The sequence below is a fragment of the Bison bison genome, unplaced genomic scaffold (genome assembly GCF_000754665.1).
Source record: "Bison bison bison isolate TAMUID 2011002044 unplaced genomic scaffold, Bison_UMD1.0 scf7180017864533, whole genome shotgun sequence".
Lineage (NCBI taxonomy): Eukaryota > Metazoa > Chordata > Mammalia > Artiodactyla > Bovidae > Bison > Bison bison.
The window spans coordinates 10,561,039-10,567,038 of NW_011495082.1; positions in this window are offsets into that span (position 1 = coordinate 10,561,039).

Below are 6,000 nucleotides of genomic sequence, written 5' to 3' on the forward strand. Positions count from 1 at the left end.
ATTCATGGGATGTGATGCTTGCCATTTTTAAATGTGCAAGTTGGGTAATAAACAACCACAGAGAATCCCCTCCTCGTTTATTACAAAGGGAGTGGTTCTCCTGGTAATGCAGATTGTGAATAGTTCACGACATTTCTAAAATTATGTTGTGTTTTATAATGTATACTATAATATATAGTAAATAATATGCACTCAGTACAAAATCCATAGTAAAAAGAGAGTCATACTCCTGGATCACCGAGGTGCATCGTGCGTTAGGGCAACACGATCATGCAGAAGTCACGGCTGGGTGGAATGTCAGACACAAGATTCCGTGTGTGTGCTATCCTTCTCCCTTCCTGCCCTTCCCAGCCTCGCCCCTCTTCCATCCCAAGACTGTCAGTAACAACACATGGGCCCTCCTGTTTGCTGACAGGCTGTGACAGCACTTAGATAATGGGCCCCCTCAGCCTCTAGGAGATGCCATGCTCTCTCCACACAGCTGGGCTTAGAGGCGAGATTTCTGTCACACAGACACAGGCAATTAAACTGAGCACAGCTTATTAGTGCCACTTAGGTCAGGAACAGTGAATCTGAGGCTCTGGGAATAAGAGAGAATCTACTCCTCTGAGATGGACTTGATGACCTCTGGAGGTCACTTCCGTGTCCTTTTAAAAAGTAATGAAGAGGAAAATGCAGCTCAAGACCAGGCTTCATAAGAGTTGATGTTTGGACGCGTGTGCTTCAGACATCCGCAGGGCAGAACTGCCTCCTTCCCGAGCCTACCACTGGAGAGGGCCTGGTGAGGATCACCAGTGATTATCAGATCACCTGGAGGTGGATTTTCACTGCTCTGGGAACAAAGCTCAAAATACCTAACATGATCTATTTCACCTTCCTTATCTGGACCGGTGAGCCTTCCAGCCTCCTCTCTTCTGACTCTCCCACGTGCTGCATATAGAGAAGACAATAGGCCACTACCCACATGCTCCAAATATTCAAGAAATTTCAACCAAAATTTCAACAGAGGGATATGTGTATATGTAAACTGTCATTTTGGCTTGCTGATCCAAAATGCATGTGAAGTGCAAAGAGCCAGGGATAGCAGCTCAGAGTCAATCTTGAAGAAGAGTAAAGCTGGAGGAGATACAATATGCACTCTTAAGGCATATTATGAAATGATAATGACAGTGTGGTGTAGGCATAATCATATACAAATAGGCAGACTCACACGTGTGCATACAAATGATGACAAAAATCATGTTGCAGTACAGGAGGGAAAAGGTCATCATTACACAAATGTTGCTGAATTAACTGCACATCCCTAACAGAAAAGAAATGAACCTCGACCCCCACCTTTTACTATACACAAAAACCAACTCGAGATGTTATAGATCCACATATGAAGTGAGAAACCATAAAACTTTTAGAGGAAAACATGGGAGATTATTTTGGCATAAACAAAACCATTTTAAATAGGATATGAAAAGTACTAGCTATTAAAAAAATAGTACATCAAAGAACAGTAGTAAAATAGTAAAAAGGCAAGCCACTTGTAAAATGTTTGCACTTTAAATGGTTTGACAGAAGACCCAGATGTATCAAAAATAGGTAACCCCTCTATTTCAATAAGAAAAAGGCTCACCAACCAGTAAAACAAATGGATAAGGGATTCAACAAGATGTTTTACATAAGAGAGGATAGAAACCATGAAAAGTTATTTAACCTTATTAGTCATCAGAGATATGCAAAAAAAATTATGGTATCTCTGCACACTCACCAGAATGACTGAAATTTAAAAGCTTGACAATACTGAAGCCCGGCGAGGACTGATACAATTTGAACTTTTACGTACTACAGGTGGAAATATAAATAGAAACAACCAGGTTGGAAACTCTTTGGCAGTGTTTTTAAAAACTGATTATAAGCAAAACCCATGACACTGTAATTCCATTCCCAGGTATCTACATATACAGGAAAGATACATAAGAATACTCATAGGAGCAGCATTTGTAATAAGCCCAAACTGAAAACAGCCCAAATCAACAGTTCAGTGGATAAATCTATTGTGATGTATTCAGACAGTGGAACACTATAAGTAATGAAGATGAATAAATTATAAAACTACACAAAGTGTATGAACCTCACAATGTTGGAAAAAAGCTAAAGACAAAGCAGTGCATACTACACAACTCAGCCATCTACATGATGTTCCGAAACAGGCAAAACTGACATACTGGCATGGAGTCCATGCAATCCTCATCTCCAGAGGGGCCAGTAATGGAGGAAGCACGGGGTGCGGGGTGTTCCGGGATGCTGGGTATATTCTGTGTCTTGACCTCGGTGTGTTGGTTATGCAGCTGTGCCCAGCTTATAAAAGTCATCAAGCTATACAGCTGGTGTGCACTTTACATATGCAATGTTTGAATAAGATAATTCACTTTTTATCAAAGTATTTGAGGAAGGAATCTGCAATGTTTCCACTTACTCTTGTTTGAGGGAGGCCCTGGTTCTCTTCAAACTCAGCCAAGGGAAGCTTCTGGGGACACTGTTTAGAAGGAAAAGGAGATCTCTGTAGAGTAATAACTCTTTCCATTGGACCATGGGTAGCATGTGATTTCATTATGTTATTCTCTCTAACTTTGTATTTGCCTTTAATCTTCCATAATAAAACAATTCTTTTTCTAAAAATCTATAGAGTATAAAACCTGATTTTCACCAAAGCAAATCAGCAGCCAGTGTAGTCTCTTTCTACTCTGTCTAGTATGTTAGCTCCCTAAGGAAACATCTTTGATGCTTTTGAACTGTGGTGTTGGAGAAGACTCTTGAGAGTCCCTTGGACTGCAAGGAGATCCAACCAGTCCATTCTAAAGGAAATCAGCCCTGAATATTCATTGGAAGGACTGATGCTGAAGCTGAAACTCCAATACTTTGGCCACCTAATGAGAAGAACTGACTCCTTGGAAAAGACCCTGATGCTGGGAGAGATTAAAGGCAGGAGGAGAACAAGATGACAGAAGATGAGATGGATGGATGGCATCACCAACTTGTTGGACATGAATTTGAGTAAACTCTGGGAGTTAATGATGGATAGGGAGGCCTGGAATGCTGCAGTCCATGGCGTTGCAAGGAGTCGGACACGACTGAATGACTGAACTGAACTGAAAGAAAATATCATCATCAGAGCTCTTTGCTTACATTGGAAAGCTCCCTTTGTTCTTATGTATTCTGTTTTTCTCTCCTTGGAACTAAAGATGTTCACTTTTTCCTCTCACACAAGACTCCCACCAGCCAATTATATCATCTTCCATCCCAGTGCCTCTTCCATCCCAGGAGCCTAATGAATGACCAAATGATGAATATAAACTTCAGTGAAGAACGTGTAAGACAGTAGATAAAACTAAAGAACATGAGCTGAGAATAGACTAAATGTCAAGCTAACGCAAGGTCCCATGCCGAATCAACAAAAAGGAAGTGATTAATTATGGAGTGGAGCAATAGAGATGCATGCAAACATTTCAGTGAGGTGCAGTGATGCAGCTTAAAGTCCAAAACAACAGGCCAATTGATTTTGGGGTGGGAAAATATTTTTTAAATTCATATTTCATATAAATATTACCCTATTTTTACCACAAAAAATAATCAAGAAATGCTTTAAAAGATCGACAAAGTAAAACTGCAGTTAAAAGCTACAGATAATTTTATTTCCTATATACCAAGATATTCTTCCTAAATTAACAGAAGCAGCGCTTCGTAAAATTGATTTAGTTTGTAAAAACAAGGAGAGAACAGTTGCCATTCAAGAAGTCACACAACCCTCTATGTAAAAATACCCTAACTCTGATTTAGTTTTACTTTGAAATTATTGTTTTTATGTACCTTTTTATAACATTTTTATACTGTTCTCACTTCAGGCTTAAACGTTTGTTCATTTTTTTCTCCTCTGCAGTCTGGGTAAGGTACCTGGCTCTCCCAGGAATGGAGCAAAAGTGAAATTTCCCTTTGTCCTCACAATCTAATTCTACCCCTATCTCGCCTCTTCACCAGAGAGAGATTAAAGGGAAGGGGGTTCAGTTTCCTCACCGACTAAATTACAGTCTCCAGTTAGAAGTTGGGCAAGCTGCAAAAATAAACCTCAAATGTAGTTCAGTCCCTTGGAAATTCTAAACCAGTATGTATTCCCACCAACCCCGAGCCCCGTGCTGTGCATACTAAGAGACACTGGGCTTCAAACACGGCAGGGAGGAGGTTTAATGATGTTCCGCTGGAGTAATAGAGGATCTGTGTTTCTTTGCAGTGAGGAAATTCACTGAAATTAACCAAGAAAAGAGCTGAAATACAAAACATTTCAATTTTTTTAACTTTTTTTTTTTAACTCTTCATCGGTGTCTGTACTTCTGCTAAGCACAAGGCATAGAGGTGGGGAATAGGACAGGATCGGGGACAGTCCAAGAACAGCAAGGCCAAGCAAACAGGCTGACCCATTTCTAAGAGATTAAGAACAGAGCCTCAGGTTTCTCTGAGGATACTCAGCTCCCTTGTAGCAGCACAATATAAGGGTAATGATAGCTTGTGCTGGGTAGTTTCCAGCAGGTATTGAGGACGCATCCTTATCCATACTTGGAAAATGTCTAGAATTTAAAATGAAATACAAGTAATCACATGAGTAGGGGCTGAGATTTGTCTTTATCTGCAAATTAGACTCCCAGCATAAGGACATAATGGCATGGAGAGCATGGAACAGCAGGACGAAAAGAACGAAACCAGAAACAGTCTTCTTAAGCTATACTTGCTAAACCTTTTTAACTATCAAGTTTTTTAGGGTGGAAAATTAGTGTGACTGAAATTAGTATCAAAAGAAACATCAACTTCCTTATTGATATTATCATTTTCTTTATATAATTACTTTGGGGGTTTCCCTGGTGGTTCAGACAGTAAAGCATCTGCCTGCAATACGGGAGCCCTGGGTTGGATCCCTGGGTTGGAAGGATCCCCTGGAGAAGGAAATGGCAACCTACTCCAGTACTCTTGCCTGGAAAATTCCAGTGGAGGAGCCTGGTAGGCTACAGTCCATGGGGTTGCAAAGAGTTGGACATGACTGGGCAACTTCACTGGTATATAATTACTTTAAGTTAACTGTATAGTAAATATGTTTACAAATAGTTTCAACCAATAGTGAGAGCTCTCACAGACTAAGCTATTTTGTTTTTGTGCTATAGCCAGAAGACTTGCCTAGAATTGGCAGAAACTGTCCATTATGGATGTAGCTGGTTCCAGGACCAATTTTATGCATAACCCAGACTCTTTCTACCTTTCTGCTCTCATCTTGAGCATATTGATTTTTCTTCTTGAAGCTTGTCTCTTTATAGTAAAAGGATGGTGATTTCAGCTTCAGGCATCACTTCTATATGCAATTACACCCCAAGACAGAAAAGCCCATTTCTCCTCAAGTGTCTTATTTTCTTAGAAATTTTTCTGAGAATCTTTCAGCAATCCTGCTGTATCTCATTGGTCAGATATGCCTAAAGGTAAAATTAATCACTGATGAGGAGAATAGACCATTCCTGGTCTAGACTCATCGTGATTTGTTCCCTGGGGCTGGATGGCCTTCCTTATATGCCATGCTTCTTAACACCTAGACAAAATAGGGATTCTCTTAACATGAGAGAAGGGAATATTGCCTGTTGAAATGGCAACAGATTCCATGTGCCACAGGTACGTTCATAAAGTTCTGAATTAAGGGGTCTACCAGGTATGATTACAGGTAGATATTGGAACTAGGTGTATAAATATTAACTATGACAATGACAGTCTTGTTCCCACAGCGGGACAACCAATTCATAGTAGTGTGTAAGGAAACCTTCTTTGAGTAACTACTCTGTTCCTGTCACCTGTGTTATGATAAGATACAATTATGAAGACATCAGTGTCAACCCTCAAGGATCTCACAGTCTAATATAGTTTTGAGGTATGATCAAGATTCTGGTGAGTAAGAAATCAAAGTGATAAGATAAGAAAAAC